Raw genomic sequence first — 27,167 nt, 5'->3', positions numbered from 1 at the left:
ATCCATGTCTAGCCACTGGATTAGCAGGGAATCCGGAATGCTTTTGTCGGCACCTCTGAATAGTCTTTGAAAGTACTTGGACGCGAGGGAGCTGGGAACAAGTATTTTCAGTTATCTCTGTAAACTCTCTTGATAATATACTACGCGAACTTGCTGCTATGATTTCAATCGCTTCTTCCTTAATTTCAGCAACTGCTTTTCTAGCATGCAATGCATCTAAATATGAGGGATGAAGGTGCTGACCAGAAGAATAAATAAATTTTTGGTACATTGTGTTCCCCAAAACTAGAGTGCGAGGAGCAGTCACTCTCCCCCCAGCTCCATCTCCTTGTCGATGTCTCGCAGGAATTTTATACAGGAGAGGGGGTTCCCAGCCCCCTCGTCCCGTCCCTTTTAGTCGCCTGTTACGACACACAAGGATAACGTTGGCGCTATTCTAAGGAACATAGAGAGTAGAGGTCCCCTTTTTTGTTTTGTTTCATTGTTGGTGTCGGCTACCCCCCAAAATTGGGGGAAGTGCCTTGGTATATGGATGGACATTGTGTTCCATAACCGTGTGAATGCGCACTGAACACAGCTGCTTTTTCTCACACCTCCAGTGTTCTTTACCAAGTTTTGTAATATTGAATGAAAATCGTAGATGTAATTATTTTCATCTACTACTTTTCTTTTCTTCTTTGTTGATGGTATGATCTTTGCCATTTTGGGATAGGCAGATTCAGAAACTGTAGTACTAAACTTGCAGCACACTACATATATAGTATGGAAAAAGGGAATGTTAAGCATGTGTAAGTAAGCCTTAGGTTTTTATAATGTATTAGCTTACTTAGGTTAGTTTTTAAGTTCCTCTTTCTTTTTTGAAGGCTGTAAAGTTCATGGTTAGTTCGCCTTCTTGTTAGTAGGGGTCTCCTCACTCCAGCGGTATTTTTGTATAGTCTTGTTGACTAATCCTCCCTGTTTCTCCCCTCCATATTTTGGCTCTGCTGAGTTGACTTAAGACCGGGTTTCCAAGCTGCAGGGAGTTGGTATCTGCACCCTGATTTGTGAGCCTATTACCTCTGGATTTACAGCAAGTCTCTGAACGAATATATATATATCTTCACATCAGCTGGCCGTTACTTCATATCTTTGCCATTTTATTATTGCCTCTGGTGCAGTACTTGCCAGAGGGGCCTCGCTTGGCAACGGTAAGGAGTGTCATTCATTTCTTGTAAAGTATTGACCAAGATTACAGGGATCCGGCATCCATGATCATGAATGAGTATGATTACAGCTGTGCTGCAGTGTCAGATTAATTTTCTGTTGGAGCTCGATAATGGTATGGAGTTGCCGTCCGCCGCCCTTATTGAAATACTTATGGGAGGAGACCTTCATCATCTCATCATCCGTTAGCATGTAAAATTTAGGTTATTCCTTTCTTTTCGTTATTTTCTATTCCTCTCTGGGTCCCTTTTCCTCCTTCAGAGGTTGAATGTTTTGACTGATAATTTGGGTATATGTTTTGTAAGAGGTATTTTTGATTTAATGTTAATGCTGAGGCCTAGCTATTATTTTCTGTATTTTATTGAATTGTAATATATATTGGTTTTTATTTCATTGTTTTGTTATCCCCCTTGAGTTATTCTTGTGCTGCATTTACCTGGGCTTGCTTCCACCTTTGTGGATTGCTGCCTTTTGAACACCTAAGTATTGATTATTTATGGTCCTGTAGACCTAGTGTGTGTTGTGGTCCAACGAGGCCATTACACATAACAAATGGAGTAATTAGAAAAGGATCAAATTACTTTATAATAAAATCCAATAAGGTCTAAACTTTTAACTCAGAACTGAAGTAAATGGTAATAACAATCCCTTGAAACGCTTGTTTTCTTTAGAAATTGGACCAAATGTTGTTGGATCAAACGTCCATTGGACGAAAAGACATTGGACAAAAAGACGTGGACGAAGTAAAACCTCCTTGGAGGGCATACCCTGAAGCCCCAAGGAGGAACAAAGCTCAAAAAGGGGGATTAGTGACATATCCTCCCCCAGGGGGAGAGGTGGAGCTGCTTCGCTAGGGGAAGCAACGTCATCTCTCGAGCCCCGAGTTTGGTAAACAGTACACCGGTCGACGCTACCACTCGACGGTCTCTCGAAAGAGACTGACCGAGTGGGAGCTTCAGAGGAGGTTTGGGCAACGGAAGAGGCCTTGGGTTTTTCTCCTTTCAAAGAAACCTTCGAAGGAGAAATATCCCGTTTGGACTTCTTGTCGTCGCGAAAACCTCTCCCACTGGGGGGTTGACCACTCCCTACACCTGTTATTGCTACCACACCGTTGGCCCCAACAGGAAGGGCAAAGGGCGTGAGGATCGGTCTCGACCGCCGACATGAATGTTCCACAGGGGCAGTCGGGAAACCCAGGGCAGGTACGCATAATCGCAGAGGCCATCTTCACAAAAAAAAAAAAAAAAAAAAAAAAAAAAAAAAAAAAAAAAAAAAAAAAAAAAAAAAAAAACACACACACTAAATAGCTGCCAAATGACGGCGAGGCCGAAAGCGGACACGTCCGACTACCATCCGAGACGAGAGCAAAGTGGGCTCAAGCACACGTGTGAGAGGGGGGAGCAAGCTGCCCTCCCCTACCCTCCCTAACTAGTGGTGTGGGTAGTAAACCCATGTTAAAAATTAATGGCTCGTCATTTCAGCTACGCCGAAAGTAATACCCCTATTAAATAGCATGGTTTGTATTCCAGTTACGGAACAAATTTGTGTTTAAATTACTTCAAAAAGTCCATTGCTGAATCCCACACTAAAAGCAGGCAGTGATGGCCATGTTGAGGTTCAATAAAGTCTACCCAAATATGAAAGCAAAAAGGTCTCATGTGCAATTGTTTTAAACCCCTCACAGTTTTGGGAAGTATTAGCAATTTTACCTTGTAGAAATTATACTGATCTGTATATTTCCAAACATACAGAACAAGAGTTACCCTGTTCCAAAACCCATACATAGACTCAACATTTCCAACATCAAACACAGGATTATTATTATTAGCTAAACAACAGGCACCGTTGAAAAAGCTTTCCTAGTTTATCACTGGAATCTGGCACGAGAGAAAGGATACCTAGGATAAGACTACAGGAAATTTCTTTATTACTTAATCGGGCAATTCTTCTCCAACTGTATTTTGGCGTGACATGTACTTCTTGCTAATGCAGGTATGAACCCCTGTAATTATGGTAACTATGGATTTAACTACTTCCAACACCTAACACAATTATTATTGCTAGCTAAACAACAGCCCCTGTTGAAAAAGCTTTCCTAATTTATCACTGGAATAGGGTACGAGAGAAAGGATACCTAGGATAAGACTGCAGGGTTTATGAAAAATGGAAATTTCTTTTTTACTTACTTGGGCAATTCTTCTCCACCTGTATTTTGGCGTGGCATTTACTTCTTGCTAATGCTGGTATGAGCCCCAGTATACAGTATATGGGCTTTTAATTATGGAGTTATTGGACCCAAAAAGGTCAGTTGAGAATCCACCCTCATGAAGGAAAACAAGTTGTGTTGAGACTTCATCTGCAAATTTCACATAAAATCATTAGTTTTAAATTGCAGTATTAATATAGTTGAACACATTTGTATAAAAAATAATCTTATCCTATATTATCTTTCCATCTTGGGCCTTTCAAATAGTAGAGAATGTCCTCAATTAACAAACTTAACAGGTTCCAGAAAGCTGCTGATGATTCAAATTACATTAAATTTTGGCCTAATGTAGGATTCACTCAACTCGCACGGCTACAATTTTCAGCTGCAAAAGTAAACAAATATTGTTTTATTACTTTATTTCCTAATGAACTTTGGTCACTATCTAAAATTTATGATTTCAGTTGGAATTGTCTATCTGAATGTTTGTTCATTTAGTTGAGGACCTTCAGTATATTAATAACAAATACAGAAGCTCTATCTTGTTATGATACTTGGCCAAAATATCAGGCATTTGGATTAAGAAACCAGTTTGTCCCTTTTATAACCCAACATAGTAGTCGATCATGACCTTTCTGTTATCCTTCACTGAGGTTGGAGCTGAAACTGCTGTTGAAATTGTGGTTCTGTTACCAAAGGTGACCTCAGTGAATGCCTTAGGACAATTCTCAGTCTAGTCCTCATAATACATTTCATATTTATTGGACTCTATACACTTCACGGTCGATTTGCATTAAAAAATACAATTTTTTTTTGTCTTATTCAGAAATCATAGAAATATCTGATACAACACTCAATCTATTAATTTCCTTTTTTAAATGGATTAAACAATGATATTGCTCTATACACGGGATTTATATTAAATTCAATACTTAATTTGACCAACTCTGTGTTCATTACAAATAAAAAATCTGATATCTTGGTTACAAACTTCCTCATTTCCTTTCTAATACCGTCTTCCCTCTTTAAATCAACTATCCGAGATGACCTGGGTACGCTGGGGAGAGGCAATAATTAGATGCTGGGAACAATGCATCATATTATTACTAACTAAGCTACAACCCTAGTTGGAAAAGCAGGATGCTATAAGCCCAAGGGTTCCAACTGGAAAATAGCCCAGTGAGGAAAGAAAATTAAAAAGGAATAGTATGCCTGAGTGTACCTTCACGCAAGAGAAATCTAAATAAAGACAGTGGAAGACCATGGTAAAGAGGTTATGGCACTACCAAAGACTGGAAAACAATGATTTGATATTGGAGTGTTTTCTATAACACCTGCTTACCATCAGTAAAGTCTCTTCTATCCTTACGGCAATGGTTTGATATCGGCGTGTCCTTCTCCTATAAGAGCTGTTTACCATGGCTAATGTCTTCCTCTCTTCCTACCTAGTAGAAAGTAGCCATAAATAAATGTCTGGTAGTTTAAAACCATAATTCAACTAAACTATTTATTCCAATCTATAGCTTGTACAGGACTAATTTTGGAGTTTGTTCTTGTGTAGAGAAAATAATTAAACCTAACGTAATAATGATTCTAATACATTAGCTCGTATGAGACTGGTTTGGATGTTTGTTCTTAAATGAAGAGAAAATAATGCAATCTTGAAAGGTTACAATTGACAAGACATATGTTGATTGAAAAAAAAAGATTAAGTGATTTGAGATCAATACATGACATCACTTTTTCACACATTCACATGAAATATGTTCAATTGTTAATGTTTTACGCAACAGGAGCATAAGTTAAATGGCCATATTCGAGTCAAGAGTATAGGAAAACTTAATTCCTTCCGAGGTATCAGGTTATAAATATCTTGATTTAAATTAAGTCTATAATTCAATGGAAATATTTTCGATAACAAATAAGCCTTTCCTACTGTTGATCATTTGCACTTTACCCTAGGGTATGAAACTCATGCAAAAGCACGGCATTAGCTTTTAGAGAATTTGGGCCATACGGCTGGCCATTCTGGCCTAAGGTCACTCAACAGCCAGGCAAATATGAGGGGGAACACTGCAGTTGCTTTAGGAAGCGTCAAGAAAGTAGCAAACTGACAATATTGAACTACTTATCTCAATGACTAACTAGAGGGACACTCAATAAGAATGCCGACCTCCCCCTTGGCAGCTTATTTTGCAACCTTGACCTTAACATGTATTAATTGGCATGGTGTTTCATACACTTATAAACCAAGTTTGAAGTCTGTGACAACGATGTCCAAAGTTATGGTTGATTACATGAATTGGACATTTTACTCGACAGTGACCCTGACCATCCAAAACTGAATCATTTCCAGTTTTTTTACATAACAATCCCTGCAAGTTTCATTATTCTTCGATTAATATTGTGGCCAGGAAGCTGTTCACGAACAAACAAACAAACATACAGGGGCAGAAGCATAACCACATTTCAACTTCACTGGCAGAGATAAATATCACAAGAATAATATAACTTGGGTACACATCTATGTGCATCTTTCCCTAATCATTTAACTATGCTGTGTAGTACAGAATTGCACTTCTCACAAGTAACTCAACCTTGATATAGTACGACTCAATCCAGGCTTGATAGCTTTAACATTTTCTGCAACATTTCCCATATACACCAGTAACAACAAAAATCTACAAACACCCCCCCCCCCAAAAAAAAAGGGTACATGATGGCTTTCAAAAGTTGTAGTACTTAGCATACATAACTTTATAGCCAACAGAATTTCACAATGGCTCCACTACTGTAACCTACAGTATGTGGCTGTAACAGCATCATGACAAGTTATAAGGTACAAATCATTCAACCAGACTAATTTTGGCTAATCCATAGTTGCATATTAGTAATTACCAATGGAAACTACAAGAAAATTATTCAATGAAAGCGATGTTTCTAAAGAGCTACATCAATAACTTACCTCCTGGCTAGTACTTCGGTAACTCGTTGGCCTAGCATTCACATGGCGGCAGATTGATACCAGGCAGGGACCAAGAGTTTAATCCATTTACTTGGGCTGGGCACCACAGTGCGTTGGGCTTGCCCTAACATTCTGGTGTGCACCTCCCCGGATGTTACAGGAACTGACACCAGATACCTTACCTTATAAAGAAGCAACTGATGGTTAAACTCATGAAAAACAGACTAAGACTAAATTAATTTGTTACACAAGGTTAACTTTAGCATGTAAGAAACTTTGAAAATGTAGGCATTAAATGGTTCAATAAAACATGTAGTGAATCTAATGGTTTCATCTTGATTCTTGCTATGTCAAACAAGCAGTTGTGTCACTTTGAAATTAATATAAAATTAGCATGACACCCTTATCAACCCACTTCTGAAATAACTCAATTTACTATTCTCAGCCGTATTTCAGTAAAATACAGTTGACCAGAATTGCTACCTTACTTTTTTATTATCTTTTAGGGATTGGTGACTGTAATATTGTCCTTCAGGTCAATATATCTTTTTAAAACAGTAAATGCCTGGCAACATTTATTCCAGTATTTTTACCATTTTTTCTTTTTACGGCATCATACCCGAGACAGGACTCAATACTTTCAAAATTTAAAGGGCCATCAGTTTACATTACTTTGGCATACAGCATAGCCTATGCAATGTTCACAGACAATTAAACTTAGTATGTAGCCCACAGTACTTGAGTACTGTACTTTAATTGACCCCTTAAATCATTGTTCATGCTTAACAATATCCTCCTATCATATTTTTCCTGGAAACCCGATTTCACTTGAAAAAATTAATTCACCTACTTAACCTGTTAACCGTCTCCGACGTCATATGCCGTCCTCCATTTTCTTTGCGCAACCGCACTTGACGGCATATGACGTCCACCACTTTAGAAGATATTTTCAAGGTGTCTTCGACAGCATATCACGCTCATATGTATAGAAAACGAAAGGAACATCGTCTGGCAACACCCTCGCCAAATCTGGTAATCATTGGCAACTGCGTTCACTTGATACAACGTTTAGTAGAACTGTTTCTTCAGTACGCATTTGGCGTTCGGCTAAGACGGGTCTCCTATATTTTTCTCATCTCCCCACTACCCTTCACGATGAGTAGCATAAAAGAAAACGGAAGCCTTTGCCATCGATAACTGCTTTATATAAATATAGAACTGCAGTTTACCCCCCCCCCTCTCTCTCTCTCTCTTACTCTTATGGTACATTTTTCAACAGCAAGAAACAGGCTGAAAAAGTATTACAAGAAGGTATTTCGGCACATGCTAGACATGTGTCTCCTAAATGCTTTCATTACGTACAAAAACAAGATGAGACCGCATGGTCTAAGCTTAAGCGCCAATCCGCTGGATAGGGGGTGACGCTCACAAAGCGAAAACGGTCAGGGAGAGGGACGGTTAACAGGTTAAACTTACCCTTTTCCTTTGGACGAAACCTGACGTCTAATCTGTATAGCAGGAAAACCTTTGTTTCTATTCTATTCAACCTTTACACTTACTCAAATTTGTTAATCGTAGTCAGCGACGATGTTATCTAATGACTTATATTGAAATATATATCGGCATCTGTGAAACTATTCAACCTAAGGTTTTGTCAAGATAACAGGTGTCTCCAAGGTTGTGAAATTTCTTAACCCTTTTACCCCCAGGCTATTTGGAAATTTCCAACCCTTAACACCCAGGGGGTATTTTTTTCCCAGTACATTTTGCAGTATATATTTTTTTTAAATTGCTCTAATAGCCTTAATTTTTTGTCATAGAGAGGTCAGGTTGGTCTCATTCTATTGGAAAATGCCTGAATTTTCTCAAAATTATCAAAAATATGAAAAAAAAAATTTTATAGTATTTTTTTTGCAAGGACGTACCGGTACGTCCAAGGGGGTAAAGGGATGGCTTTTGTGAAACGTACCAGTACATCCTTTGGGGGTAAAAGGGTTAACCTACTGTACTTACACATTTTAAAGAGGAATACTTTGCCTCAGTTAAATCACGGTAAGACCACAACGTAACGCCTATTTTGCGAGGTACCCAAATTGAGGTTCCGAACATACTTTCATTTATATAAATGTATTTTAAAGCTTCGTAAAAACTTTGCTATCTTAAATATAAAAAATGATATTTTAATTATAAAATAAATTTTTGAATATACTTACCCGGTGAATATATAATAGCTGCAACTCTGCGGCTCGACAGACAACACACTTAAAAAACTCGCGAGCGATCGCTATGCAGGTTGCGGGTGTGCCCACCAGCGCCAACTGTCGCCCAGATACCACTCTCGAATGTAAACAAAACCTTCAATTCTTCTCGTCCCACTGCGTCTCTATTGGGGAGGAAGGGAGGGTCGTTTAATTTATATATTCACCGGGTAAGTATATTCAAAAATTTATTTTATAATTAAAATATCATTTTTAAATATTTAACTTAGCCGGTGAATATATAATAGCTGATTCATACCCAAGGAGGTGGGTAGAGACCAGAGTTAAATATGTTTACAGCGTATAAGCCAAGAGTTTTTTCATTTTGACAGTTATCAATATAACAAAACCAAAATAAATAGGTACCTGGTAAGGAAGTCGACTTAGACGATTACTCTGCCTTGTAAGTCTGTCTTCCTCACGGAGCCCAGCGATCCTCTTAGGATGCTGACAGACTCCCTGGAGCTGAAGTATCAAGGGCTGCAACCCATACAACAGGACCTCATCAAACCCCTAATCTGGGCGCTCTCAAGAAATGACTCTGACCACCCGCCAAATCAACCAGGATGCGAAAGGCTTCTTAGCCTTCCGAACAACCCATAAAAACAACATTAAAAAACATTTCAAGAGACAGATTAAAAGGATATGGAATTAGGGAATTGTAGTGGTTGAGCCCTCACCCACTACTGCACTCGCTGCTACGAATGGTCCCAGTGTGTAGCAGTTCTCGTAAAGAGTCTGGACACAGTGTGTAGCAGTTCTCGTAAAGAGTCTGGACACAGTGTGTAGCAGTTCTCGTAAAGAGTCTGGACATCTTTCAAGTAAAATGACGCGAACACTGATTTGCTTCTCCAATAGGTCGCGTCCATGATACTTTGCAGAGATCTATTTTGCTTAAAGGCCACGGAAGTTGCTACAGCTCTAACCTCGTGCGTCTTAACCTTAAGCAAAGATCGGTCTTCCTCACTCAAGTGTGAATGAGCTTCTCGTATTAACAATCCGATAAAATATGACAAAGCATTCTTTGACATAGGTAAGGATGGTTTCTTAACCGAACACCATAACGCTTCAGATTTGCCTCGTAAAGGTTTAGTACGAGCTAAGTAGAACTTAAGAGCTCTAACAGGGCATAATACTCTCTCTAGTTCATTGCCTACGATCTCCGATAAGCTAGGAATATCGAAAGATTTAGGCCAAGGACGAGAAGGCAGCTCATTCTTGGCTAGGAAACCAAGCTGCAGAGAACAAGTGGCTTTTTCTGACGAAAACCCGATGTTCTTGCTGAAGGCATGAAGCTCACTGACTTTTAGCCGAGGCCAAGCATACCAGGAAAAGAGTCTTAAGAGTGAGATCCTTCAGGGAGGCTGAATGTAAAGGCTCAAACCTGTCTGACATGAGGAATCTTAGGACCACGTCTAAATTCCACCCAGGTGCAGCCAAACGACGTTCCTTAGAGGTCTCAAAACACTTAAGGAGGTCTTGCAGATCTTTATTGTTGGAAAGATCTAAGCCTCTATGCCGGAAGACCGAGGCCAACATGCTTCTGTAGCCCTTGATCGTGGGAGCTGAAAGGGAGCGAACTTTTCTCAGGTATAAGAGAAAATCAGCGATTTGGGCTACAGAGGTACTGGACGAGGATACGGAAACTGACTTGCACCAGTCTCGGAAGACTTCCCACTTCGATTGGTAAACTCTAATGGTAGAAGCTCTCCTCGCTCTAGCAATCGCACTGGCTGCCTCCTTCGAAAAGCCTCTAGCTCTCGAGAGTCTTTCGATAGTCTGAAGGCAGTCAGACGAAGAGCATGGAGGCTTTGGTGTACCTTCTTTACGTGTGGCTGACGTAAAAGGTCTACTCTTAGAGGAAGACTTCTGGGAAAGTCTACCAGCCATCGAAGTACCTCGGTGAACCATTCTCTCGCGGGCCAGAGGGGAGCAACTAACGTCAACCTTGTCCCTCCGTGAGAGGCAAATTTCTGCAGTACCTTGTTGACAATCTTGAAAGGTGGGAATGCGTAAAGATCTAGGTGTGACCAATCTAGGAGAAAGGCATCTATATGTATTGCTGCTGGGTCCGGGACTGGAGAGCAATAGATTGGAAGCCTCTTGGTCAGCGAGGTTGCAAAGAGATCTATGGTGGGTTGACCCCAAGTTGCCCAAAGTCTCTTGCACACATCCTTGTGGAGGGTCCATTCGGTTGGAATTACTTGACCTTTCCGACTGAGACAATCTGCTAGAACGTTCAAGTCGCCCTGGATGAACCTCGTTACTAGGGAGATGCCTTGATCTCTTGACCAGATGAGCAGGTCCCTTGCGATCTCGTACAGAGTCAGTGAGTGGGTACCTCCCTGTTTGGAAATGTACGCCAAGGCCGTGGTGTTGTCTGAGTTGACCTCCACCACCTTGTTTCGAAGGAGACTCTCGAAGCTTATCAAGGCCAGGTGAACCGCCAAAAGCTCCTTGCTGTTGATATGCATGCTCCTCTGACTCGAGTTCCACAGACCTGAGCATTCCCCACCGTCCAGCGTCGCGCCCCAGCCCAAGTCTGATGCGTCTGAGAAGAGAACGTGGTTGGGTTTCTGAACTGCTAGGGGAAGACCCTCTCGTAGACTGATATTGTCTTTCCACCAAGTCAGACAAGTCTTTATCTTTTCGGAAATCGGGATCGAGACCGCCTCTAGCGTCTTGTCCTTTTTCCAGTGAAAAGCTAGATGGAATTGCAGAGGTCGGAGGTGTAGCCTTCCTAGCGAGACAAATTGCTCCAGGGATGATAGCGTTCCTACCAGACTCATCCAATTCCTGACTGAGCAACGTTCTTTCTTCAACATCTTCTGGATGACGAGCAGGGCTTGATCTATTCTGGGGGCCGACGGAAAAGCCCGAAAAACTGGACTGTGAATCTCCATCCCTAAATACAGAATAGTTTGGGATGGGATCAGCTGGGACTTTTCCAAGTTGACTAGGAGTCCCAATTCCTTGGTCAGATCTAGAGTCCAATTGAGATCCTTCAGACAGTGATGACTGGAAGAGGCTCTGAGAAGCCAGTCGTCCAAACAAAGGGAGGCTCGGATGTCCGATAAATGGAGGAATTTTGCCACATTCCTCATAAGCCTCGTAAACACGAGAGGAGCTGTGCTTAGGCCAAAGCACAGGGCCCGAAACTGGTACACCACATCGTCGAAGACGAATCTCAGAAAAGGTTGGGAATCTGAGTGAATGGGGATGTGGAAGTACGCGTCCCTTGGGTCGAGAGAGACCATCCAGTCTCCCTTTCTGACCGCTGCTAAGACTGACTTTGTGGTCTCCATGGTGAACTTCGTCTTTGTGACAAAGACATTCAGAGCACTGACGTCTAGCACCGGTCTCCAACCTCCTGTCTTCTTTGGTACTAGGAAGAGACGGTTGTAAAACCCCGGTGATTGAAGGTCCGAGACTTTGACCACCGCTCCCTTCTCTAGGTAAAGAGACACTTCCAGTTTCAGGGCTTGTCTCTTTGCTTCCTCTCGGTACCTGGGAGAGAGATCGATGGGGGACGTCGCTAGAGGAGGTCTGCGTACAAAAGGGATTTTGTACCCCTCTCTGAGCAACCTCACAGATTGTTGATCTGCGCCTCTCTTCTCCCAGGCTTGCCAGAAGTTCTTGAGTCTGGCACCTACTGCTGTCTGAAGTTGCGGGCAGTCAGACTCTGCCCCGCGAGGACTTGGATCCTTTCCTCTTTCCTCTCTTCCCTTCGGCACGAGCACCTCCCCTGCTGGGGGCTCTGCCACGAAAGGGCGGAATAAACCTGGACGCTGGAGTGTCTATCCTAGGTCTAGCAGACAAGGCAGGCAAAGGGGGAACTTTGCGAGCCGAGGACGCAACTAAATCGTGGGTGTCCTTCTGCACTAAAGACAAGGCTATTTCCTTAACTAAGACTTCAGGAAACAAGCACTTAGACAAAGGTGCAAAGAGTAGCTCAGATCTTTGACATGGCGTCACTCCTGCTGATAGAAAAGAGCACAGAGACACTCGTTTCTTTAGGACTCCTGACGTGAATGAGGCGGCAAGCTCGTTGGATCCATCGCGGACGGCCTTGTCCATGCAGGACATAATGAGTAAGGAAACATCCCTATCGGCAGATGAGATTTTCCTACTCAGGGCTCCCAAACACCAGTCCAGGAAGTTAAAAACTTCAAACGCCCTAAAGATGCCTTTAAGAAGGTGGTCCAGGTCTGAGGATGACCAACTAATCTTCGAGTGTCTCATGGCAAGGCGGCGGGGAGAGTCTACAAGACTTGAGAAGTCGCCCTGGGCAGAGGCAGGAACTCCCAAGCCGAGAACTTCTCCCGTGGCATACCAGACGCTCGATCTAGACGAGAGTTTAGATGGGGGGAAGGCAAAGGCCGTCTTCCCTAAACTCCTCTTGGTTTCCAACCAATCGCCTAACAGCCGTAAAGCTCTCTTGGATGAGCGAGAGAGAACGAGTTTCGTAAAGGCTGGCATGGCAGCAGGAACGCCTAAAACAAACTCAGACGGCGGCGAACGAGGAGCCACAGAGATAAAGTGTTCAGGGAACAACTCTTTAAAAACAAGCATGACTTTTTTAAAGTCCATAGATGGTGGAACTGCTCTAGGCTCATCTAAATCTGAAGGCTGATCCTCAGGCTGTGGTTCAGCAACGTCCTCATCTGAAAGTTCCTCATCTGATAACTGATAAGAAAACGGCAAAGGGGTAGGCAACGTTTGACCAGCAGCGTCCGGCCGCACTGGTGCATACGTGACGGAGCAGGACGCAGCGTCCTGAAACTGCTGAACAGTCTGGGAACTGTCAACAACAACAGGTGCGCGAGGACGCACAGCGTCCACCCGAGACTGTTTAGACCGTCTGGGTTGTGCAGTCAACACCATACTGGGTTGCGGAGGTTGACGCACCGCGTCAAAACAAGTCAACTTTGATGGTTGGTGAACGTCCTGAACGTCACCAGTCGCATCAGTGAGTTGCCTAACGTCAACGTGCGGCTGGAAATCCACACGGGACCGCATCGGGGGAGGTACAACCCCAACTGGTTGACGCGAGAAAGCTACATCAACGTCAACAGGACGCACAACAGAACGCTTGGATGGCTGAAGGCCAGTATCTCCATGAGAAAAACAACTAGGTTCAACGGAAACCTTCTCTGCGTTGTAGTCTTCCATAAGGGACGCAAGCTTAGACTGCATGTCTTGCAGTATAACCCATTTAGGGTCTACGGAAACGGGTGCGGTAACAGACGGGGTTAGCGACTGAGACGGCACAACTTTGCCTTTCTTAGGCGGCGAACAGTCATCAGATGACGGCAACGGGTCCGAACTGTCCCAGTGACTACATCCGGGAAGTTGGACTTGTCCTGAAGGGACCGACTTGCGTTTCAAAGGTCTAGAGACCTTGCTCCATGGTTTCTTACGTGAAACGCCTTCGGACGACGAGGTAAAAATTGGCTCTCTCGTCTTATGGTAGGGGCGATCTTGACGAGATACGCCTGATACCAAAGAGGGAACGTCTGTTCGGTGATCAAGGCCTCTCGAACCCATAAGTCATACGACATTGCTTCTCCCCAGGGCTTGGGAGCTTGCAAGAGGTCCTGGACTAGCTGAACGACAGGCACGAACAGACGAACCCTCGGTCGCAACACTGTTCACAACACTTTGCGTAACACTAAGCACTTTCCCACTTTCCGCCGTGGCACTTTGGCACTCAAGTTCCTTCACGTCCGCCATGAGTTGATTACGGTCACTTGCTAAAGCCTCAACTCTCTCCCCCAAGGCATGAATGGCACGCAACATGTCTTGCATAGACGGATCCTGAGTGCTAGGAGGGGGGTTAGGAACAACCACTACAGGGAAAGGATTAGGTTCAGGGGCATGTGGAGAGGAAAAATCTACGGACCTAGATGAACTTCTCCTTACCCTATTTCTCTCTAGTCTGCGTGTATATTTATCAAATTCGATCCAATCGAATTCCGAAAGGCCCACGCATTCCTCACACCGATCTCCCAATTGACAGGTTTTACCCCGACAATTGGAACAAACAGTGTGAGGGTCGAGAGAAGCCTTTGGAAGACGCCTATTACAGTCCCTAGCATTACACTTTCGAAACTTAGGAACTTGAGAAGGGTCAGCCATTTTGAATTAGTCAAAGAAAATTCCAAAAACGATCTAAGTCATCAACAAATAATCCGATTCAAAAAAGAGTTCAAGAGTTTATGTTGAAGAAAAACACCTGTACTGCGAAAGCTCAAACCAAATTAAAGTACTTCACCAAATATGATGGGAAAACTCCAGGTTCTACAGCGAGTAAAAGTACGTCTTGTCGTTAACGTCGACAGAGAAGAATTGAAGGTTTTGTTTACATTCGAGAGTAGTATCTGGCCGACAGTTGGCGCTGGTGGGCATACCCACAACCTGCATAGCGATCGCTCGCAGGTTTTTTAAGTATGTTGTCTGTTGAGCCGCAGAGTTGCAGCTATTATATATTCACCGGCTAAGTTAAATATTTAAAAATTACAGCTGTATTTGTTCGCTTTTTACACAAACGTCATCAGGAGTCTGTACAGCCCAATATAATAATTTATGAAAAGGATCCAATACGACTTTTTTTTCAAGGGGTATGTGAGCCCATAAGTCTATCAATAAGAAAACTCTGCCACAAGGCCAAGGGCTCCAACAGGGAAAAATAGTCCAATGAGGAAAGGATTACAGAAAATAAACTATACAAATAGTTATGATCAATTAAAATATATTGAGAAAAGTAACTTTAAAACAGATCTTTTTGTATTTATAAAAAAAAAAAAAAAAAACTTATTCTTAGCATTAGGGGGTTGGGTAAATTTGTATTGTATTACAGGGTGTGATTTCGAACAGAAAACATAAGTTTCCCTATAGTAAATAACATGATTTAACCGAATTTGACCTTCATTTCAACCGCAACCAAACAGATCAACCAATTCGACTAACTTTAAGTTGCCGAACTGGTTGCTATTATTACGGATGAAATTAAGGTGAAAACCAGTTAAATCACGTTAATTTCTACAGGAAAACATATATTTTCTGTTGAAATGGTTAAATATAATCACTGTTGTCATATATGTTGTGTTAAAATTTTTAAATATAAGCACTTGTTCAAATTCGGTGTCACCACGTATGTACTGCGAACGATAACATTAGCAATGTTACCAATGATACCCAACGTTACGGTGATAGACAGCGTTACCAACGTTGCGGTGGCATTACTAAGTTAGCAATGATACGGTAATATCATCATGTATATTTTAAAGAATTTCTCCATATACCCTTTACACAATATATAAAAAAGTACAAAAAGGGCACAGAACCTAACAAACCCACCTAACCTAACCTAGGGGTTCCCAGGTCACAAACCCAATATAATGACCTTTATATCACTTCACTCATGTTACGGTAACGTTAGTACTGTTACGATAACATTATATATAATGGTTCTTGTTTCGCCATTAGCACGCTTCGCTCGCATGAAAATAAAACATCAAGCTCGTATGTACTGGCAAGCGGTAATATTGATCTGTGCACGCTAACATTATAATGGTTCTTGTTCCTCGCTTACGATCACAGGAAAATAAAACATCACCCTCGTATGCATTGGCAATTGGTAATGCCGCGCTTTGCACTCTAACAAAATATAATAAAACTAACACATTAAAGTTAAAGAAATTTTCGGTGATCAATCTATTCTGAAGAAGTGTTTAAATTCTTTCATTCTACCTTGTTTTGAGTATTGTTCTCCTGTCTGGTCTTCAGCCGCTGATTCTCATCTTAATTTGTTGGACAGAAACTTACGGTCTATTAAATTTCTTATTACTGATCTAGATATTAATCTCTGGCACCGTCGTTCAATTAGTTCATTATGCATGTTGCATAAGATTTTTCACAACTCTGACCATCCTTTACATTCAGATCTCCCTGGACAATTCTATCCTGTTCGTAATACTAGGGAGGCAGTTAATTCTAATAGCCAGTCCTTCTCCATCATGAGGCTCAATACTACGCAGTACTCTAGAAGTTTTATTCCAGCTGTGACCAAGTTGTGGAATGATCTTCCTAATCGGGTGGTTGAATCAGTAGAACTTCAAAAGTTCAAAGTTGGAGCAAATGCTTTTTTGTTAACCAGGCGGACATAGTCTTTTTATAGTTCATTTATGACATATTTGTTTTTGATGTTGTTGATAGTTTATTATATGGCATGTCTGTTTTGACGTTGTTTCTTATTTTAGAATGATTTATTGTTAATTTGTTCTCTTCATTTATTTATTTCCTTATTTCCTTTCCTCACTGGGCTATTTTTCCCTGTTGGAGCCCCTGGGCTTATAGCATCTTGCTTTTCCAACTAGGGTTGTAGCTTGGATAGTAATAATAATAATATGTTATTTTTATAATAAAATAAATTTTTGAATATACTTACCCGGTGATTAGGCCTATATAAGCTGCAGCTCTGCTGCTTGACAGAAAACTCTACGTTAAAAATCCGCCAGCGATCGCTATGCAGGTAGGGGGTGTACTTCAACAGCGCCATCTGTCGTGCAGGTACTCAGTACTCAATGTAAACACAGAACTCAATTTTCTCCTCGGTCCACTGCGTCTCTATTGGGGAGGAAGGGAGGGTCCTTTAATTTATAATCACCGGGTAAGTATATTCAAAAATTTATTTTATTATAAAAATAACATTTTTCAATATTAAACTTAGCCGGTGATTATATAAGCTGATTCACACCCAGGGGGGTGGGTAGAGACCAGCAATAATTGTTTACATTATTATGAGCTAAGGATTTTTTATTTCATTTTAGCAGTTATCAAAATAACAAACATAAAATAAATAAGTACCTGGTAAGGAAGTCGACTTGAACAATTACTCTGCCTTTTTAAGTACGTCTTCCTTACTGAGCCTCGCGATCCTCTTAGGATGCTGAGCGACCCCTAGGAGCTGAAGTATCAAGGGTTGCAACCCATACTACAGGACCTCATCAAAACCTCTAATCTAGGCGCTTCTCAAGAAAAGAATTTGACCACCCGCCAAATCAACCAGGATGCGAAAGGCTTCTTAGCCTTCCGGACAACCCAAAAACAACAATAAAAAACATTTCAAGAGAAAGATTAAAAAGGTTATGGAATTAGGTAAATGTAGTGGTTGAGCCCTCACCCACTACTGCACTCGCTGCTACGAATGGTCCCAGGGTGTAGCAGTTCTCGTAAAGAGACTGGACATCTTTAAGATAAAAAGACGCGAACACTGACTTGCTTCTCCAATAGGTTGCGTCCATTATACTCTGCAGAGATCTATTTTGTTTAAAGGCCACTGAAGTTGTGACAGCTCTAACTTCATGTGTCCTTACCTTCAGCAAAGCTTGGTCTTCCTCACTCAGATGGGAATGAGCTTCTCGTATTAACAGTCTGATATAATAGGATAAGGCATTCTTTGACATAGGCAAAGAAGGTTTCTTAATAGAACACCATAAAGCTTCTGACTGTCCTCGTAAAGGTTTAGTTCATCTTAAATAGAACTTGAAGAGCTCTAACAGGGCATAAGACTCTTTCTAGTTCATTTCCAACCATATTAGAAAGGCTTGGAATATCGAACGATTTCGGCCAAGGACGAGAAGGTAGCTCGTTTTTGGCTAGAAAACCAAGCTGTAAAGAACATGTAGCCGTTTCAGATGAAAATCCGATGTTCCTGCTGAAGGCGTGAATCTCACTGACTCTTTTAGCTGTGGCTAAGCAAACCAGGAAAAGAGTCTTTAAAGTGAGATCTTTAAAGGAGGCTGATTGTAGTGGCTCGAACCTTTCTGACATAAGGAATCTTAGTACCACGTCTAAATTCCAACCAGGTGTAGCCAAACGACGTTCCTTCGTGGTCTCAAAAGACTTAAGGAGGTCCTGTAGATCTTTGTTGTTGGAAAGATCTAAGTCTCTGTGACGGAAGACTGATGCCAACATGCTTCTGTAACCCTTGATGGTGGGAGCTGAAAGAGATCTTTCTTTCCTCAGGTATAAGAGGAAGTCAGCTATTTGGGTTACAGAGGTACTGGTCGAGGATACTGATACTGACTTGCACCAGTTTCGGAAGACTTCCCACTTCGACTGGTAGACTCTAAGAGTGGATGTCCTCCTTGCTCTAGCAATCCCCCTGGCTGCCTCCTTCGAAAAGCCTCTAGCTCTTGAGTCTTTCGATAGTCTGAAGGCAGTCAGACGAAGAGCGTGGAGGCCTTGGTGTACCTTCTTTACGTGTGGCTGACGTAAAAGGTCCACCCTTAGAGGAAGAGTTCTGGGAACGTCCACTAGCCATTGAAGTACCTCGGTGAACCATTCTCTCGCGGGCCAGAGGGGAGCAACTAACGTCAACCTTGTCCCTTCGTGAGAGGCGAACTTCTGCAGTACCTTGTTGACAATCTTGAACGGGGGGGAATGCATATAGGTCTAGATGTGACCAATCCAGTAGAAAGGCATCTATATGAACTGCTGCTGGGTCCGGGATTGGTGAGCAATATATTGGGAGCCTCTTGGTCATCGAGGTTGCGAAGAGATCTATGGTAGGCTGGCCCCATGTGGCCCACAGTCTCTTGCACACATCCTTGTGTAGGGTCCATTTTGTTGGAATGATTTGTCCCTTCCGACTGAGGCAATCTGCCATGACATTCAAGTTGCCTTGGATGAACCTCGTTACTAGAGAAAGGTTTAGATCTTTTGACCAGGTGAGGAGGTCCCTTGCGATCTCGTACAACGTCATAGAATGGGTCCCTCCTTGCTTGGAGATGTACGCCAAAGCCGTGGTGTTGTCCGAGTTCACCTCCACCACTTTGCCTTGAAGGAGGGACTTGAAGCTTTTCAAAGCCAGATGAACTGCCAGTAGCTCCTTGCAGTTGATATGTAACGTTCTTTGACTCAAGTTCCAAGTTCCCGAGCATTCCCGACCGTCTAATGTCGCACCCCAGCCCGTGTCCGATGCGTCCGAGAAGAGAACGTGGTTGGGAGTCTGAACAGCCAGGGGCAGACCCTCTCTGAGGCTGATACTGTCCTTCCACCAAGTCAGGGACGACTTCATCTTCTCGGAAATGGGGATCGAGACCCCTTCTAGCGTCTTGTCCTTTTTCCAGTAAACAGCTAGGTGAAATTGAAGGGGACGGAGGTGTAGTCTTCCTAACGAAACGAACTGTTCCAGGGATGATAGTGTCCCTATCAGACTCATCCACTGTCTGACTGAACATCGTTCCTTCTTCAGCATGTTCTGGATGCATACCTGGGCTTGACTTGTTCTGGGGGGCCGACGGAAAAGCCCGAAAAGCTTGACTGTGAATCTCCATCCCTAAATACACAATAGTTTGGGATGGGACCAGTTGAGACTTTTCCATATTGACCAGGAGACCCAATTCCTTGATCAGATCTAGAGTCCACTTTAGATTCTCCAGACAGCGACGACTGGAAGAAGCTCTTAGAAGCCAGTCGTCCAAATAGAGGGAGGCTCTGATGTCCGATAAATGAAGGAATTTGGCTATATTCCTCATCAGCCTCGTAAACACAAGAGGAGCTGTGCTTAGGCCAAAGCACAGGGCTTGAAACTGGTAGACAACCTTTTTGTAAACGAATCTCAGAAAAGGTTGGGAGTCTGGGTGGATGGGGATGTGAAAGTATGCGTCCCTTAGGTCTAAAGAGACCATCCAGTCTTCCTTTCTGACCGCTGCTAGAACGGACTTTGTGGTCTCCATGGCGAACGTCTGCTTTGTGACAAAGACATTCAGCGCACTGACATCTAGCACCGGCCTCCACCCTCCTGTCTTCTTTACCACTAAGAAGAGACGGTTGTAGAAGCCCGGGGATTGATGGTCCCGGACTTTGACTACCGCTCCCTTTTCTAGTAAGAGAGACACCTCCTGCTTCAAAGCTCGTCTCTTGTCTTCCTCTCTGTACCTGGGAGAGAGATCGATGGGAGACGTTGCTAGAGGGGGTTTTCGTACAAACGGGATCTTGTACCCTTCTCTGAGCAACTTCACAGATTGTGCATCTGCGCCTCTTTTCTCCCAGAAGTTCTTGAGTCTGGCTCCCACTGCTCTCTGAAGAAGGTGGCAGTCAGACTCTGCCTTTAAAGGACTTGGTACCTTTCTTTTTCCCACGTCTCCCTTCGGCACGAGCACCTCCTCTGCTGGAGGCTCTGCCACGAAAGGGCGGAATGAATCTGGACGCTGGAGTGTCCATCCTGGGTCTTGACAAGGTAGGCAAAGGGGTGGCTTTGCGGGCAGAGGACGCAACCAGGTCATGGGTGTCCTTCTGAATCAAAGAGGCAGCAATCTCCTTAATCAAGTCCTCTGGAAAAAGGCACTTTGAGAGAGGAGCAAAAAGAAGTTCTGATCTTTGACACGGTGTTACTCCAGCTGACAGGAAAGAGCAAAGGTTCTCCCGTTTCTTGAGGACCCCGGATACGAACGAAGCCGCAAGCTCACTAGATCCGTCACATATGGCCTTGTCCATGCAGGACATTATGAGCAAGGAAGATTCCTTGTCAGATGGGGAGATCTTCCTGCTCAAAGCTCCCAGACACCAGTCCATAAAGTTAAAGACCTCGAAGGCTCTAAATACTCCTTTCAACAGATGGTCTAGGTCCGAAGGAGACCAGCATATCTTAGAGCGTCTCATGGCTAGCCTGCGGGGAGAGTCTACCAGACTTGAGAAGTCGCCCTGGGCAGAGGCAGGAACTCCCAAGCCGAGAACTTCTCCCGTGGCATACCAGACGCTCGATCTGGAAGAGAGTTTCGCAGGGGGAAACGTAAAGGCTGTCTTCCCTAGGTTCTTTTTGGACTGCATCCAATCTCCTAAAACTCGTAAAGCTCTCTTGGACGAGTGGGCGAGGACGAGTTTCGTAAAGGCAGGCGCGGATGACTGCGTACCTAAAGCAAACTCTGACGGAGGAGAGCGTGGAGCCGCAGACACAAACTGGTCCGGATACATCTCTTTGAACAGAGCAAGAACTTTTCTAAAGTCCAAAGAGGGTTGCGTGGTCTTGGGTTCATCAGGGTCCGAATGTGGGTCATCAATGTGTGCCGCGTCGTCATCATCAGAGAGTCCATCATCCGAGAATTGAGGAGGAAGCGGCAAAGGAGTAGGAATCGGCTGGTCAGCTGAGTCCGGTAGCACGGGTGCACGCGTGACTGAACCGGACGCAACGTCATGGAACTGTTGCCCAGTCTGTGAACTGGCAACAATCATAGCAGCGCAGGGACGCATAGCGTCTACTCCAAACTGTCTAGTCTGATGTGGGCGAGCAGAGGTAACCACACTGGGTTGCGGAGGTTGACGCACCGCGTCAAAACAAAACAACTTAGACTGTTGTTGTACCTCGCGAACGTCAACGGAAGGTTCCGTGCGTCGCTGAACGTCAACATGCGGCTGGCAGGGTACACTGGAACGCATGGGTGGCGGGACTCTCTCAGCTGGAGTGCGGCAGAAGGTCGCCTCAGCGTCCACAGGACGCACAACCGTGGGTGGTTGTAGGCAAGAGGTTGGTGCAGTGTCAACCTTCTCCGCACGAAAGTCCTGCATCAATGACGTTAACTGATACTGCATGGTCTGCAGCAAAGACCACTTAGGGTCTACAGGAGCAGGTGCGGCAACAGACGGTGTGACTGCCTGAGGCGGTACCGCTTTGCCTCTCTTAGGAGGTGAGCAGTCGTCGGAAGACTGCAGCGAGTCCGAACTGACCCAGTGGCTACAACTGGGCCGTTGGACTTGCGCGGAAGGGACCGACTTGCGCTTAAGAGGCCGCGAGACCTTGGTCCATGGTTTCTTACGAGAAACCTCTTCCGCAGACGAGGAATAAATGGGCTCTTTCGTCTTTGTGTGGGTGGGACTATCTTGGGTAGATACGCCCGAAACCACGGAGGGAACGTCTGTTCGCTGATTAAAGCCTCTCGAACCCTTTGGTCGTACGACATTGCTTCTCCCCTGGACTTGGGAGCTTGCAAGAGGTCCCGGACTGGGAGGACGACAGGCACGAACAGACGAACCCTCAAGCGCAACACTATCCACAACACTATCACTACCCACTGCACTCTTACACTTCAGCTCCTTGACGTCTGCCATGAGCTGGTTACGGTCACTAGCCAAGGACTCGACTCTCTCACCCAGAGCTTGGATGGCACGCATCATATCTGCCATCGAAGGTTCTTGAGTGCTAGAAGGGGGATCAGGAGCAACCACTACAGGGGAAGGAATAGGTTGTGGGGCATGAGGAGAGGAAAATTCTACGGAGCGAGATGAACTTCTCCTGACTCTATCTCTCTCTAGCCTACGTGTATATTTCTGGAATTCGATAAAATCGAATTCCGAAAGCCCAACGCATTTCTCACATCGATCTTCCAATTGACAGGTTTTATCCCGACAATTGGAACAAACGGTGTGAGGATCGATAGAGGCCTTCGGAAGACGCCTTGAACAGTCCCTAGCATTACACTTCCTGAATTTAGGGACTTGAGAAAGGTCAGCCATTTTGAATTAGTCAAAGGGGAATTCAAAAACTATCCAAAGTCATCAAAAAATAATCCGATATCAACAAAAGAATGCAAGGATGTATTGAAGATAAAGCCTGCAAAGCGAAAGCTCAAAACTAGAAACGTGTACTTCACCAAAAAGTTGTGAAAACCAATCCAGTTAGCAACAGCGAATTAGTAGGTCTTGCCGGTGGCACGACAGAGAGAAAATTGAGTTCTGTGTTTACATTGAGTACTGAGTACCTGCACGACAGATGGCGCTGTTGAAGTACACCCCCTACCTGCATAGCGATCGCTGGCGGATTTTTAACGTAGAGTTTTCTGTCGAGCAGCAGAGCTGCAGCTTATATAATCACCGGCTAAGTTTAATATTGAAAAAATAATAATAATAATAGGGGTCACGGGGGTATTGTGACTGAGACTATGGTGTCTTAACTGTATTGCCTTAGATTAGAACTGCACTTGGAACTGTAAAAGTTGGTATATTACATTACGTGAATTAAGAAAATTATCAACATTGGAATACACCAAAATAGTTTCAAGTATGTATTACTGAAGACGTTACAATTTTCTAATACTTAGTTCGTAAAATACGCAAAAGACGACACTTGAACTAACAAAGACGTGACTTGGGCAAAGGTTTCCACAGAAAAGGGCTTGATGGAAGGTGGGGGTTGGGAAATTTTAACCCCCCCGTGCAAACTTCACATACATATGGGTTCGTGATTGGTTAACGGAAAAGCAACGGAGTCTACAGAGTAAACATGAATGAACAGAATGGGAAACTTGTCCACCAAGTATTTATGTGAAATATGGGAGTGACAAGGTAATAAAATGTAAAAAAGTAATGTATGAAGATAAAATGGAATGTATGATAAATAATATTTGATGGGTATATAAAAAGAGGTGATTTTATAAGGTATTGGATAATAAAACGAGTAATACTGGGGTCAAACGTAATATGTATACGAGGGTATTACATAACTAATCAAGTAATAGACTTGAACAGAGCTGGTAGAGAGACGAACAGTTACATTTCACGATTAGAGAAGAAGAAATCCTATTGGTGGGGGAAAATTCTCTGCGCAGGGAGGCGGGGTGTTTTGCGCAGAAAGTCGAAACCTGCTATGTCCAAACGTACATACAAGAGCGTCTACAACGGGCAAGTAGAATGAGAAAAATTAAATGAAAAACACTGCTAATGTTAGCATGATAAGTTAACATTTGATCTACATTACACGCTGGCAGCACTGGTTACTGTATTTTTTCGTGAGACATAGTCTTTGCAATGGCGCCTCCAAAGTTTATCCAGTTATAATGTTTTTTATTTTCCTCCATTTATTAAACATTCAAGAAGGTAATGTATAGAGAAGAAAAGGCCTGTTTTACGATTATATTTAGTTTCCCCACCCAAAACCCTGAGTTCCCACTGGGGGTCACCCATTATTGTAGGATATAATATATATTTCTGAAACTATTCATTTGCGACGGGAAAGTGTGTTTTTCGAAGAGAAAGTAATCTTTTCTATAAGAAAAAGTAATTTTTTTCCCAGGTTACATTGCCCTGTAATACACAACAATACCAAAATTAATTCACCTACTTAACCTTACCCTTTTCCTTTGGACGAAACCTGACAACGTCTAATCTCTATAACAGAAAAACCTTTGTTTCTATTCTATCCAACCTTTACACTTACTCAGATTTGTTAATCGTAGCCAGCGACGATGTTATCTAATGACTTATATTGAAATATATATCGGCATCTGTGAAAGTATTCAACCTAAGGTTTTGTCAAGATAACAGGTGTCTCCAAGGTTGTGAAATTTCTCAACCTAGTGTACTTATACATTTTAAAGAGGAATACTTGGCCTCAGTTAAATCACGGTAAGACCACAACCTAACGCCTATTTTGCGAGGTACCCAAATTGAGGTTCCGAACATACTTTCATTTAGATAAATTTATTTTAAAGCTTCGTAAAAATTTTGCCATCTTAACCCTTTTACCCCCAGGCTCTTTGGAAATTTCCAACCCTTAACCCCCAAAGGGTTCTTTTTTCCCCAGCACATTTTGCAGTATATCTTTTTTAAATTGCTCTAACAGCCTTAATTTTTGTCATAGAGGGGTCAGGTTGGTCTCAATCTCTTGGAAAATGCCTGAATTTTTTCAAAAAAATTATCAAAAATATGAAAAAAAAAAAGTTTTATAGCATCTTTTTGCAAGGACGTACCGGTACGTCCATGGGGGTAAAGGGGTGAGTTTTGTGAAACGTACCAGTACGTCCTTTGGGGGTAAAAGGGTTTTAAATAAATAAATCACAGCTGTATTTGTTCGCTTTTTACACAAACGTCCATAAGAGTCTGTACAGCCCAAAAAGAATAATTTATGAAAAAGATTCAATAAGACTTTCTTTTAAAGGGGGATGTGGGTAAAAAGCCCATGATAAGTGAACACAATATTAATAAGAAAACCCAGCCATAAGCCCAAGGACTCCAACAGGGAAAAATAGCCCAGTGAGGAAAGGATCTATGGAAATAAACTATATAAAAAAATATGAACAATTAAAATATAGAGAAAACTAACATTAAAACAGATAATTTTATAATAAAAAAACTATTCTTAACATAAGGGGGTTGAAAATAAGGGAGTTAAGGGGCATGACAGTCATCATACATACACCCTGAATGCTTTAAATAGTGGGCCTCATTACCTGCCCAATGGTACATCGAAGTAACGCTGCACGGAACAAATGAGCATTAAAATGTTATTATGCAAGCGAAGCAGACCATTCTGAATTGGTACATAGAAAACGGTCCTCAATAGAGCTACCTCGGATGTAGTGACTGAGTAGGAGTTGGTTCACATTATTATTAAGCCACGATACAACCCTAGTTGGAAAAGCAAGATGCTATGAACCCAAGGGCTCCAATAGGGAAAAATAGCCCAGCGAGGAAAGGAAATAAGGAAATAAATAAATGAGAACAAATTAACAATAAATCATTCTAAAAGCAGTAACAACGCCAAAACAAATATTACTTGCCAAGCCACAACCCCAGTTGGAAAAGCAGGACATTACAAGCCCAGGGGGACCCAACAGGGAAAACAGCCAAGCGAGGAAAGGAAACAAGGAAAAATAAAATATTTTAAGAGTAACACGAAATATAATTTAGTTTTCTTGTTGTTTCGTTAAATTCTGCCCATACCTTCACCTATTCTACTTTTCATTTTCGCTGTCAACCCATCCCCACCAAGGGACCGAATTGGGACACCATATTACTACTGGGATACGTAGGGTGGGAGATATCAGAACAAGTTAAAACTACAAAATAATTTTCATGAAAAAAAATATGGTTAATATGTCCACATAGGTTGCATAATATAAATATCAGATTAATTTCGGAGTGGCACTTTGTTTATACCTCACCATGGCACAAAATCTAAAGCAATTTTCGTAAAATAAGAGAATTTTACACGACATACCCTTTTGAATTACCCAATTTTGTGGCTTCATGGCCAAGTTTTGACATGGTCACATGGCCACACTTTCGTAATAATCACTGCATAAAGAAAAGGCATTTAGCATAAGGGATGTTGTGTATATGATATAATAATAAATATGAAATAACTTACATTTGATTAATCTTTCAAGGTTCGCACGGAAGACCAGAAGAGTGAATTTTCCGGAACCAAGACACAATCGCCATGTTGAAATTGGAACACACTTGGAAGTTGGTGCAGTCACTGCAGTGTTGCCAGATAGGTTAGTCTAAAAATCCCCGAATACTCATGATAAAAAAATTTCCAATTTCCACAAATATATTTTCTTCCGATCCTGTAGGCTTTACTAATATAGAAATTACTCTCTGTACTTCATATAAGTGCAAGAAAACTAATTGCAACAATACAAAGGTTTACTCATCTTTGTTTCTTCTTCGTAGAAATTGGTACAGAATACCTCCATCAGACATCCAAAATCCCCAAATCTAGGGATAAATTCCCATATCTGGCAACACTGAC

General features: G+C 42.6%; 1 long non-coding RNA gene across 1 annotated transcript in view; it reads right to left on the bottom strand.

The window, feature by feature from the left end:
• The window catches only part of LOC137652136 (uncharacterized), a 56,427-nt gene extending 29,551 nt beyond the window's left edge, over positions 1-26,876 (bottom strand). The window contains exons 1-3 of the long non-coding RNA XR_011046205.1: positions 26,781-26,876; positions 6,375-6,556; positions 3,390-3,559 (exon numbers count right to left, since the gene is read on the bottom strand). This is a non-coding gene — a long non-coding RNA (uncharacterized lncRNA). The remainder of the gene's footprint in view (positions 1-3,389; positions 3,560-6,374; positions 6,557-26,780) is intronic.
• Between the last annotated feature and the right edge of the window lie 291 nt (positions 26,877-27,167).

The sequence above is a fragment of the Palaemon carinicauda genome, chromosome 13 (genome assembly GCF_036898095.1).
Source record: "Palaemon carinicauda isolate YSFRI2023 chromosome 13, ASM3689809v2, whole genome shotgun sequence".
Classification (NCBI taxonomy): Eukaryota; Metazoa; Arthropoda; class Malacostraca; order Decapoda; family Palaemonidae; genus Palaemon; species Palaemon carinicauda.
Note: the sequence above shows the minus strand (reverse complement) of the source record. Positions and strands in the feature narration are given on the sequence as shown.